Source organism: Triticum aestivum, chromosome 6D (genome assembly GCF_018294505.1).
Source record: "Triticum aestivum cultivar Chinese Spring chromosome 6D, IWGSC CS RefSeq v2.1, whole genome shotgun sequence".
Lineage (NCBI taxonomy): Eukaryota > Viridiplantae > Streptophyta > Magnoliopsida > Poales > Poaceae > Triticum > Triticum aestivum.
The window spans coordinates 53,022,782-53,036,362 of record NC_057811.1 but is presented as its reverse complement, the minus strand read 5'-3'; the positions used below and the strand labels follow the sequence as shown (position 1 = coordinate 53,036,362).

The 13,581-nt window shown below is 42.4% G+C and overlaps 1 long non-coding RNA gene across 2 annotated transcripts; it reads right to left on the bottom strand.

Moving 5' to 3' along the window:
* Positions 1 to 122: 122 nt before the first annotated feature.
* LOC123141047 (uncharacterized) lies at positions 123 to 4,264 on the bottom strand. Of its 2 annotated transcripts, XR_006470137.1 has the most exons (5): positions 4,073 to 4,264; positions 3,846 to 3,961; positions 3,210 to 3,406; positions 2,999 to 3,103; positions 123 to 397 (listed from the first exon to the last, which is right to left on the bottom strand). It is a non-coding gene; the product is annotated as an uncharacterized lncRNA (long non-coding RNA). The 2 variants fall into 2 exon arrangements; XR_006470136.1 differs by having other exon boundaries at positions 3,210 to 3,961.
* Positions 4,265 to 13,581: the final 9,317 nt, after the last annotated feature.

Sequence of the window (13,581 nt, the reverse complement as noted above, 5' to 3'; positions counted from 1 at the left end):
TCAGACTCACGGTAGAATTTCACCCCATAGTGCAGGTATATATATACACGCACGGACCCTGTTTTTTTTTATAAAGGACATTTGATTGAAAAGATATATCGAGGTGATACAATCGCATCGAAAGAAAGTCCGGCCTCTGCATAGCTAGATGCACACAGCCAAAAAAATCCAAAGTACCCTAAAAGCAAAAAATAATTTGATACAATGCCAATAAAAAAACATGTCCAGCCTAAGGAGTGGCAGATCCTATCCGTAGGTCACACCGTCATCCATGGAGGTAGAAAACCTCCCTGGCCGTATGCTCCAGCCGTGTAGACGTCATCATAAAAAGGTCTCTGTCCTCCAGCCTCTGCAGGATAGACCAAGTACGGAGCCATCGTGTACACACATGAATAACCTGCATAGGAGATGAGACACATTTGTTATTAAAAATCACATCATTCCTGGTAAGCCACAGTGCCCAGCATAAGGCCGCCGCTCCCACAAGAATATGTGCAGAAAATTGTTTATCAATACCCCGCAACCAGTTGCCGAACATGTTCCGTGCACTACGTGGTGGGTATAGATTCGAAGCTACTTGAACTATGGCCCAAACTGCCCGAGCGAACTTGCACTCAAAAAATAAGTGTTTATAGACTCATCATGTTGGCAAAAGACACATGTCTTGGAACCATGCCAGTTTCGTCGTGCCAGATTGTCTCTAGTTAGGATGACTCCTCTGTTAAGAAACTAGAGGAAAATCTTCACTCTTAGAGGGATTTTGAGCTTCCACAATTTCCTGTTATCAACTGGAACATCACAATGAACCATTGCATCATACATGGATTTTACTGAAAATTTGTCATTATGATGCAAGTTCCATCGAAAAATGTCCGGCTCACCTGGTTAGGAGCCGAGCCGGACAACTAAGTACGTAACCAAAACAGACTAGGACCCTTTTTTTTGCGATCAAAACAGACTAGGACCCGATCATAACAAACCAATACGGACTAACTTGGATAGTACTAGTATACTACGAATAACCAACTACCTAATCTACTAGTAGCGTAGTCTAGACCAGTCCGTACAACACCGATCACGTTTAGACCTATACAGACTCCTACACGTGCTCCTGAACAGTACACATACCCGATTAGGCAAGAGGACCTTGAAGATATATATGATCATTTTTCGTAGTTATCTTCTTTTTTAGGAAAGGAGGTTGAAATCCCTAGCTCTGCATCACTGTGATGCATACTATTATAGCGTGATGATTTCTATGTAAAAAGGATACTCCGAGTAGATGATGAGGATGCTTGATGTATGACACTTAGTTGATCATATATAGGAGTATACTATACTTACACAGTTACACTTCCGTATCGAATAATGTTGTGGAAAATTCTAGCTATACGAAACTGATTTATATGTCCCGAACAAAGATAAGATATAGTAGTAAGTCAGATCTGAACTGTTGCAGGCGACGAGGGGGGTGACCTTTCCCACGTTGATCAGCGGGTAGGAGACCGCTTCTGGGCGTTATGCGACGACGCCGGCGATGCGGAAGACGAGGACGGGGATTCCGGCAGCGAAGAGTCACCGTCGAGTTCGTCGACGCCATCCGATGCGATTTGCGAGGCGTTTCGAGTGGGCTACTCTGAGAAGGATGTGGCGAGGCTCGTCGACTTGGCGATCCCCCTAGATGATCCGGCCCGGCAGGGACTTGAGGACGACGCCGTTGAGGTTGTCCGCCGGGTTGTCCACCGGCGTACATCGGCGACAGCGATCCGGCCATGGCGAGGACCTCTTCCAAAGGTATGTCTCCCTAAACCCACTTTGTCTGATTTCTTCGAGGCCGGGGCGTGGAAAGTTGTCCAGAGAAAGAAGAAATCGAGGCCGGCGGCCACGGCGGCAGCGCCGGCACCGGTGACCGGCGGATAGGCTGAGATCCGAGCCGATTTGAACTGTTGCGAGTAAAATGCTGAGAATCACACAATGTAAGCGAGCGGATTTGTGGCACGCAAGCGGAGGGGCACCGATTCCCAAGCACGTCCTTTCATTTTTGTCCTCTGGTTCTCAAACCTTTATATCCTTTGAACGAACAATCCAAATTAAGTTATGTTTTCATACTCATGTTTCTTATGACGAGGGGTTTTAAATAAGATCCATTTTGAATACGTTTTAACAAACTGAGAAAATAAATGCAATTTATTATGAGGAACCGGTATAATCATGATTTTTGTGCTTATAAATGACAAAAAAATGCCTTTAAGATTTATATATGAAACTTGGTAAGAGTGAGAGAGAGAATCACAAGTTTCAAATAAAAAGTCGTAAGTTTCAATGACTGAAACTTAAAACTTAATGTGCCCTTGTGCGGGATTCAACTATTTTAGGAATTGTGAGGCAATCAAGTAGCCTGGTACGTCCGTGCCCGAGCACCTGCGTGCCCATGCGAATTTTCGACAAATCTGATGACATCCATCATTTTTGGGGTCAAAGTAAATACCACTCGTATATTTGAAAGGAAGTGTCTCAGTTTCACTTAGTGTTATCCGGGTCCTCAGAGCGAGTGGTTCGGATATTTTGGATGCTACATACGCTTCCTGGCCTTGTTTGATTCCTACGAATAACTTACGGCTGGAACCTCCAAGCGGTTGAAGTTAGATTTCAAATTATTTTTCAAATACGCACATTCATCTTTTGAACTATACACTCCAACTTCTCGGAGCGTAAAGATCTATCCTATTAGAGTTTTACTATGGTGGAGATTGCAATTGGGCACAAGAAGGGATTCTTCGCCAATCAACCAATTTCTTATTTCCTTTGGAGGGTGTGTGCCTCAGTAGACCTCAGGGACGAAGCTAGAAAAAATGGGCACTGGTGTCAACCGCTGCCCACGCTAAGGCTCTAGCAGAAATTATAGTGATGCAACAACATAGATAATGGCCGAGAGCGATATAAAGAGCAACAATATGCAACGAGCTGGTGATATTATTATTACATAAAAAAATCATACCGAGTAGCGAGTATTGGCTGAACGAAGTCATAAAGTAACACTTCTTTACATATTCCAGAAATAATAGGCAAAAAGATGACTTTGGAACGTTTCACTTGTAACTTTCTGGAAAGGATGAGCAAAAAACATATTATATTCACAACAATAGTACGAAACAATTAAAGCAGAAATAAGTATCGTTAAGGAAAAAATAAAGTGATCTGAGACTCACATTTTATAACTTCCCTTCTCGATCTTTCATCTTCTTAAATAGATCAATCACATCATCATTCGTTATTGTAGAAAATATGTCTTTCTCCACATAGCAAATCAGGCAATCACTCATGAAATCATCACCCATTTTGTTCCGCAAAACACTCTTGACGATATTCATTGCTGAAAAGCATCTCTCCACTGATGTTGTGGCAACTGGCAAAATTAGCACCACAACTTTTAACAGCTACATTGTGAAAGCTATTAACTTCACCCTCATGAGTATCTAGTCTTTGTTTCTTATTCCAACAAGAGAAGCCTTTAACAACAAATGCATCATTACCACCTTGGCCGTCGATGCAATTTCTAAATAGATAGCAACACACGCAAAATGCCTTATGCACCTTATCACTATACTCTAGCCAATGGTAGTCTTTAAACCATTTTGGATTATATCTCTGTTCAGCTCCTGCGATGGTTTTCTGAGGATATTTAAAGCCTTCTTGTGGTCTGTAAGGTCCTCTATTTAAATATATTCTTCTAATCTCATCTTGCTTCTTAGGATTCTTTGTGTACTGCCCTATTCTTTTTCGATCAGCTGGATCATGAGGAAGTGCATCTAAGTTAATTTCTGCCAGAGGCGGAGGAGTAGTACCAATATTTGAAGCAAGATCTTGTCTTGGCCTAACAAGCCTTGAAGTCCCTGCCACATTACTATCTAGTGCTGGTCGTTTCCCTTTCAACAAAAAATTTATCCATATCCTCCTGGTTCTGGGCAAATCAAAGAAAAGAAATTTCTTAGCCAATAGCCATCATGAAATCAAAGCACATGTAGAATTGTAGACAATCTAGAGATCGAGAGAGAGGGGGCAGATTAATTACCTGGGATGGGAAGAGCCAACACTTGCAAATTAAAGATTATGCACCGGTGGACGGTCGGCCGATGTCAACATTCACCTGATGAAACGGCGTCGAGTTCGCCGTCGTTCGTCGCCGATTCCCTGCGGCGGCTGCAGAATTAGGGATCGAGATGAGGAGGCGAAGAGACGAGGACGTGTGTCTGTTCGCGTATAGGTAGAGGCGTACAGCAGATCGATTAATTGATACATAGAGACGTGCGTACGCATTGGGCCTGGCCTTGTGTCATTGTTTGCTGCCGCAGGATGTTGCTTTTTTAGAACTTAATGGATCTTATGGGCTAAGGCTTTAGGGATTAGCTACTCTGCTGCTGGGCTGGGGTCAATGGAATTTTTGGGCTGAGGTCAAACGCATTTTTGTTAATACGTATTAGCTGAAAGGCCAAAAGGCACTGGTGTCAATTGACCTCAATTGACACCAGTGGCTACATGGGAGCTCCGTCCCTGGTAGACCTTGGTGGTCGGCCATGGTATGATAGGTGGGCCTAGACCATGGTGTACAAGAGCATTGTGGTTGTGTGGCCAAGGCATAATTGGTCCGAGGACTTTGTGCCAACAATCTGAACTTTGAAATAAATGCGCATGTTTGCGACCTCTACCCTATATCTTTACTTTGTGCAACTTTGCTTCCCGCTTGCTTTCCTACACTGGCATATGTAGGGGAAACATGGCTTAAGAAATAAAAATGGCTTTGGTGACCTTCTCCTTTGGTGAGATCATGGAAATGGAGGTGACAATACATGATGTCTACGATTTGGTGGTGCTTCCCAAGTACCTAGTCCTGAGCACGATGGTGAAAGCCCTAGGTTTGACCTAGTTGGTTATATACCTGGCAATGGTGGTTTACCTTCTTGAAGGCATTGCATGGAGTTTGCTTGGACTTGATCTTCAGGGTGAAAACCCACGATCTACCTTCTGTTGTTAGATCTGGTGACGGCAGCGTTTATGGTTCGTTCCCTTTCTAGAGGCGTTTCTATTAAAGAAACCTTTATCATAGTCCTTGTGTACTCATGAGATAGTTGGTGCTGATGGTTGCTGTTGTATTTTGTTGATCGTTGGTTTGATCACTTTTGATTTTTTCCCTCCACCTAGGCATAGCTTCGGTCCTATATGACTTTGCTCATTGCAGGCGTGAACTTTTGTGTGCGTGTGTTGGCTTTGTGCATTCTAGCTGTGTAGAGGCCTAGTGTGTTCATTTTGTTTGTATCCCCTTGATGCTACATTATGAATCAATAAAAGTGCCATTTATCGAAAAAAGAAATAAAACCGGCTAAGTAAAATTGATAATAGTCTATTCACCCCACCCATCTAGACTCTTTTTTCGGAACCCTCCCATCTAGACTCATATATGCACCTACATCAGACCCCACACAAAACATCGAGGCCATCTTGGAGAAAGGATAGGCGCCCGAAGTTCTTCAGCCAATGAGTTCCCCTCCAAGATAACATCCTTAAAGGTTAGCACTGCATTGCCATGTAGGTTAACATGGTGCGGCAGCAGGAATCGCAAGGGGTGGGAGCACGATAATCATGGGATGACTGACTGTTGTGCCAGTGGGGAATAGTTGACTCTTAGATAGAGGCAAGTTTCTCCTGTTGTATGAGGCGGAAGAACAAGGGACGGGGAAGATAATGCTGACATGTGCCGTTCACATCCAATTCACGTAGTATACACATAAGCTATTCCACCTCAGTATGGGGTAAAACTGGATCAAAATATAGAAAGATAATGCTTATACCATTTTATTCTATACATTTCTTTGGATTCAAATGCGGGATGGATGTGGTGTGTAGATGTGGATTCGAATACGGGATCATGTCGGGTTCAGACTTGGTATGGTAATACATTGGACTCGACTCGGAAACATGCATATACAAGGAAAATATACATGCTCGGAACTAAAATTATACACAACCAATGAAAAAATATTGATCTTCTTTACTATTAAAGGAAAATCGAACGTCGTGATGGTTCGACCTCGTTCGATCTCCCCTCCCCTCGTATGATCCCGCAACAAAAAACCCGCAGCAAATAGACCACGTTCGTGGACAGCGAGAAAAAAAATTGAAACAACAAAAGCCAAAGAACCCACACGGCGCACGTTCTCCGCCTCCTCCCCGACCTGCCTGTCCCCGTCCTCAGATCTCAACCCTGAACACTAACCACCCCAGCGCATCCTTCTCCACGCCCCCCGGACGAGGCCCTCTACCGCGGCCACCCGATGCCTCCCTCTCCGGCGGACGGTCTCCTCCCCGGCGACCACACGGGCGCTTCCCTCTACTCCCATCAATTTTGTGTCACCCCGCCATGGAGCTTTCACCATGCCCATGAGCGGCCATGGTATGTCTATTGGCCAATGCGACGGTGGGGAGGGTTTCGTGGTGGTTCAAGCCACGTCGGTGGATGCGGCGAAGGAGGTCTAGGAGGAGGGGAAGAGGTGCGTGAGCTACAATGGTGGAGGGGCGACGGAGACCAGGGAGGATGAGGAGGAGAGGTACGCGAGCTACAACGGTGAAGGCGGGGGAGAGGCATGCTCTTGTGTCTCGGCAGTGTGTGTTGGGTGCTCGCCGAAATTCCCCACTCGTGGAAGCAGACGAAGGACGGCACCATGAACCTATCATGACTGCTCTGAATACTGGGTTAAGAAGATTTCCAACACCAAATCAGGTATCATCTTGCCTCTTCATATCTAATTTTGAAAACAATAGGGGATGTCTGCGTCCTAATCATCTGTTTGGTTGACTTCCTGTTAGGAGCGTTAAACTAATTCATCTGGTGTTGGTCAGTTTAGGATATTTATTATTTCCTTGCTGTTTGACGTGATGCGTGTACCAAAACGAAGCTAGGAAGGCAAACCAGCTGGCGATGGTTGTAGAGAACAAGAGGATGGATCCTCGTGTTGATAGCAGATGTGTATCTAAGGAGGAGTGATTGGAATACATGACCAAGAAATTGGGAGGCTGCTTGATTTGAGTGGCCTGGATATGTCAAATACTTACTTGCTTGATACTGGGTTAGATAGCAGAGGAAGAATAGAAAGGAACATCTTTCTACTGCGCAATTGATTTCCCTTAATGACATGCTTTCACTTGAGAAGACAATGCATATGATTTATTAGCTGAGGGTTGGACATGGATAGAAACCATATGTGAATTCAGATTAGTTCTTAGCCAAACAATATTATGGTCGTATTTTGGTATCTGCTGTATCTGGAAAGCAAGTGTGACTGTTTCCTTCCATCTTGACATGATTTGTGGGTGTTTCTTTTTTGTTTTATATCTATAAATCCTTAATTACATTGCCGTCACAGTATTATAAAGTTAGTACATGCATGTGCCTTATATATTTCTTGACATGGCAGTGTGATTGCACAGTTGTGTAACTTGTGTTGGGTCGTATTGAAATAGCGTCGATACAGTTGATTCGGATCTGTCATAATTCGTCATATTGAAAACTCAGCAGCATCCCTCGTGTAGTTCCAAAATAGTCGATAGGCCTAATTCTATACTCAATAGTTTTTGTGTGGGAATAATGGGTCATGTACTGGACCTGGTTGTTATACTCATGTAGGAGTATATACGTCTATCAAATATGATCTCAGCTTGTAGTGAGTTGAAAAGGTCGCATTGTTTCTCTCGCAAATTGGTAAACTAATATATGCCCGAGTGGTAAACGCAAATAGTGTCATGAATCCAGAGCTTTTATGCGTGGAATATAAATCTTTAAGCTTATAATCCAGTGTTTCTACGTGTTTTGAAAATTAGAAGTTCATAAAAATACCATGTTCGGAATCTTTGCCTAGATCGGCTGTGACAGCATTTCAGCAATGGACCTTTCTTGTATTTCAGTTTCCTCATACTGCTATCATAATATAGTAATATGATCTTATTTGAAACTGTCAAGAATGTGAGAGGTGAGTGGGAGAAAAAAACTATCATTTGTGATAGTTGTTGGATTGAACAACCATTTCACCATGGGTATGCTTCCGATTTGCACTATTTTTTTATTAATCCTTTTCTCTTTCTTTTATGAAAATTTGCAAATTAGTAAAGAAAATGCGCTTCTTATATTACTTTATTTTCTCCTGTAGGTAAATGCTCCTTAGCCAATTATAGGTATACAATCTGAATCTTTTAGTCACAATCTGTATGATGCCTTATACACATGTATGTTCTATACTGTTGTAGCTGAATTTTCTGATGATACACTGAACTCTATGCTGGGGGCAAGGAAGCTAGGGACAAAAAAAGGGAAGCTACTGTACTAGAGGACCATACAAATGTGATATTTGACGAAACTCTCAAATCTGAGCCATGCAACTTTAGTGCAATGGCCAGAAGACATAAGGTGAGAAAGCAATTCGCACATCTGAAGGTGAGGAAATCTCACATTACTTATCAATTTATGGAAGGGGCATCCATATGCATCCAAATGTTTTTTCTCAGTATTGGAGTAATAAGGGTGATGTAGTCTTATAGTTTCAATGAAGTAATGTTATATTGCCTATTAGTTGATCTGTCGTTTTGTACGTAATACTTCATTATGATTCAATTTCGCTATATACTGTATTTTCTTGGTGTTATATATGTTAGTAGAGAAGTGTGATCATTATATAGTCTACTGGTTTCAAATATAATCAGTTTTGCCTTGCTAGATTTGGGTTTTGATAGCTGGAAAGTTCCCACGTGAGTTCAAGTCCCATGAGGGTTAAATTCAGTTCACATATTTTCATCTCCATAATTTCCTTCTGACAAGTGGCACAATTTTTGTGTAATAAGGGTGCACATTTTATAGCGTTGTCTTGGTAATTTCTTACATATGGTAGACCACAATTTTCTGTGATGGTTGTGTTGTAACAAATCTGGGTTATCCAGAAATAATGTTAAATCAGGTGACAATGAAAGCTAACTCTGGTCTGACATCTTGAGTAGAAATTTTACTACACTGTTAGGCACCGATTGTCGTTTCCATGTAGTGTCTACTGAACCAGGTCGTGTAGGCAGTAGGCCTATATGAGTCAATGACAAGGTGTTTATTCCGTTTGTACTTTATACATATATTTTGTAATTAGTTTCCTCCCAATTTTCTCGATCTAAATTCACCTGTAAAATAATGAGAAGCCATGTTGAATGCTATGTTGACTTGCTGCAAATAGAAAAGGAAACGACAACTATTGCTAAATCTACAGAAACAGAATCTAGAAAAAAATTATTAACTCTCCGGTCTCCACTGAGTCGTTTCTTTTAATTGTTAACCTCACTATTATTTATCCATTTGGCCAGTCATTGTCATGCGATCGGATTAGAGCCAAAAAAAAATAATATTTCCAAGGTCTGATCTTCTAGCACACAACCACTTTTAAAGGGACTTTAGCTTAAGCTGGTTGGTTTCTTGTATGAACATTAAGATTTTACAACATTAGATTCAATTCTGTGACGGAGCTTCCCCTATAGAAGATGCTTAAGCAGTTCATTTTGTTCATTTCTTCGTCCTCTCATGTAAGTACCATTTGTATACAATATCCTATTCCACTATGAATACTGGCTACTACGATTTGTATTTTGAATGTATTTTTGTATCCACTATGTTCTAAGTGCATCTTTCATCGTTTATGAATAAGAAGTTTAATATGACATCATATTTCGTGGTATATTAGAACATTGCATTCGTAATTCATACATTCAATAAGCCATCATCTCTAATGATTACTAAGGATTATTAATGTATTTGCTAACCGTTTTAAAATGGGCCCAAGTGATAGTAAGGTGAGATCCCCAACTTTGAAAGTTCTCGTTTTATCTTGTAAGGATAGGGTGGTCAAGGAGACACAAGGACTATGAAGGAGAAAATAAACGTGATATAATAACTATTCGTTGTTTGACACACCTTTTTGAATTACATCTTTTTTTCTCAATATATATTTTTTCGTTATTCCGTGGCAACGCACGGGCATTCGACTAGTACTTATACATTTCAAATACACATAAAGCTCTATAAGGTACATAAAATCCAAATAAATCATTAACAAGCTTATGTCTCATATCATATGAAAGTATAACATTTATGTATTGCTAGTTAGTACTTAAACTGTACCAATAAACCGGATACCCATATTTAAAAGGATGGATTGTCTGGCTAGAGAAAATAAATTATCCTACATTGTCTATTAGTAATATCATATCCTATATTGCATCCTGGTAATCATAATCGGATTAGATTTAGATGTCAAAATCTCTTACCGTATCCAATACCACCGGAATTAGAAACCATTTCAGACAGAAAGTCTCATAATCACTTTCAACCTTACACACTAGTTTTCCCAGGCAAGTTCGTTGTCACACGACTCTCAATTGGCCATCAAAGTGGTGGTTACATGATACTCAATGTGGTGTTTTCTTTTACATTTAGGACAGTCAAACTGAACCCCTTCCTAGCCCTCTCGTACATTCACTAGTAGAAAACATGGCTTTGGTTGAGGCCTGGGCAAGGGCATCAATCCCGGTTGACTCACGAACCGGGACCAAAGGGGGCATTAGTCTCGGTTCGTGAGGACAGGGCGCCGGCCGGGCCTCGTGGGCCATTGGTCTCGCTTCGTCTGACCCATTTGATCCCTGTTCCAGACACGAACCGGGACCAATGGGCCTCGCTCCTGGCCCACAACCTCTAGTCCCGGTTGGTGGCTGGAACCGGGACCAAATGTTGTCCTTTAGTCCCGGTTTTAGCCACAAACCGGGACTAAAAAGAGGCCTATATATACCCCCGCCCCTGCCCGCGAGCAGAGCCATCGCTCTGCTGTTTTGGCCGGCCGTGGGAGAGCTTTGTGGTGCTCTAACTCACCTCCTATACACATGAGGTGTTCGATGAAATACCCGAGCCAGACTTAAGTTTTCTCCTCTCGAAGCTCCTTGTCCAAACTCCATTTTCCTCAAGATTTATCTAGATTTGGCGTTCCGTCCTGTCCCATCCCCGTCCTCACCGCCGTCGATCGCCCGTGCCGATCTTGTCGCCGGCACCACCGTGGTGAGCCTCTTGTTCTTATCTTCTTTCAAAAGAAAAAAAATTCTTACTTGTATGATTTAGATAGATACTTGTATAATTTTCTTACTTTTATTATTTTTTGTTATTATATAGTGCAATGGTTTTGGTATCCGCCTCCATCGGCCCTCGTCTTGTCTATGATTTGGATGTGGTATATATTATCTTTTATAACTATTTGGTTCATTTAGTGTTTATGACAATTATGCCGACCAACGTGACATAGATGTTTTTTTCTAGAAGGTATGTGAACCGAAAATTCCAACCGATCCTATTGTCGAGAGGTTAAATTTAGTTGAAAAAGAAAACAATTACTGATGATCTTCCATGTAAAGAATTTAAGACATCATAACCCTATGCTCACACATTCAAAAGTGTTCATGAAATTTTAAAAGAGTTGACACATTACTTAAGGCAGGAGATGAGTCCCAGAGAGCTAGGCTGTTGCTGTAAAAGAACTTCTCTTTTTGTCGCCAATCCTAAATTACTGATGATCTTCCATGTAAAGGTAATAGCCATTGTATATTCATGTATGAACTGAGCTGTATATTCATGTACGGCATATCTCTATCCCGTGTCTGCCTTGTGACCCATCAGCTCTAAATGTGACCAGCCCTGTTTTTTCAAAGGTGGTGGGTTGATGCTAGTAGTCATTGCCTCGATCTTGTACCCTATCTATCTCTGCTTGACCATGATTAATTCGATGGTCGAAAAAGGAGCTTTCTTTTGGGCTGTTGAGGGCACATGATCTGGCACTCAAATCTTTCATTGCTTCAGACAGTCTTTACATCTAAATCACGAAGGTCATCTAGGTAGGAGAATTAAAAACTTGCATGTCCCCCAAACATTTGCCACTACTTAAAACTTCTGCACCTGTTTAAAGAAGGCTACTCCCACTGTTCATTTTTGTAAGTTGTTGAAGACAGTTAAAATTAAACTGTATTAGATGCTATCTTAAATGTTTTAGCTTACAAAAGTGAACGGAGAAAGTAACATACTTTGCTTGCTAATCTCCGTACAGGTGTACCGGTGCAAGTAGAGCAGCCAGTTGATCCATCCATGGCGCTGCGCGGGTGCATTCATGGCGCTCGCTCTCTTGACAGGCAGATCGAACGCCATTAATCCCACCTTAATTGCCACCAGCATCTACTGACTACTGCTCCTGGAGAAGACGGATGGAAGCAAGTGTTTTGCTTGGCGGGCATGCCCAGGCGCGTCCGGGACTCCCCGTATCCGCCCCATATATGGCCTCACATAAAGAGTGCCGGTCAGTCCGGGCGTTTAGGCCGGATATGGGTAGTACGGTTAGGTGGCCTTTTTTGATCCGGACAGTGACCGGGCAGCCCGTCCAGACGTTTAGGGCAAGTATGAAGGGTCCAATTATAGATTTTCTTAGTAAAGAATACATCCTAATTTATAGTGCCTAAAAAACCAGCTGATGAACCAGTAGAGGGGCAGTAAGTCCGTAAAAATCTGAACCGGAAGTCACGCCGGTTTGGTTTCAAAAATTATATGGAGAAAGAACAAGAACAATTCTATCAATTATATAAGAAGGAGACTATGACAAATTAAATAGCAAGTAACAGTTTGTGCACTGGCTAGCCTCTCCATGTCAATGTTGTGCGGTCTTTGGTTCGAATACCGTCGGCTTCACTTGTCAAGTAAACAGAGATAACAGCCCGGGACGGAAATGTATGTGAATGTACCGCAAACGCAAGTTATTGTACTATTTTGTGATATTTTTCAACTTTATTTATGAATTTGTACCCGCCGTACAAATTCATGTACTAAAAATGTAATTTTTTGATTAGTATGAATTGCTTACCATATATGTCACGTGGTTACTAAAAATGTAATTAACTCTATTTGAAACTACTTAGAGAGATGGATGACAAAAATGATTCCAATGTGGATCTTAAGCTCATGGAGATATTTAGTAACTTCATTGATCTGTTCCACCCTGACCTGTTTGCTGCAGCCATCGTGGCTGGCCGCAGGCAGGTCGCAGCGCACAGACAGACACATTTCTTGTCACCCAGCCCGGCTGGGGCTGCTCCCCACCGAGATCCATATGGGGCTCGCCATAGTGGTCGTCGGCCTCCTCCCCACTGCCTCAGCCATCCAGCGTGCTCGTGCACAAGGCCACCGTTGCATGTCCTAGTGCTCTCCCCTGCATAGCCGGCAAGAGAGAAGAGGTGGTGCTCGACCTCGACGCCGGTGAGGTCCATCCGCCGCTCCAAGCCAGCGATGAGAGCCCATGGGCGCAGTTGTGCAGTGCCGCCATCCCCAGTTGCCCCCTCCCAGTGCACACAACGTGTTTGATATAATGTGTAAGAGAGAGGGAGAGAGGAGAATGAAGAAGACTTGGTCAACGCATGCATGTGGTGAATTTTTTGCCTAAGTCAACTCCTTACAATCATGCCCTGCCTGTCGGGAAG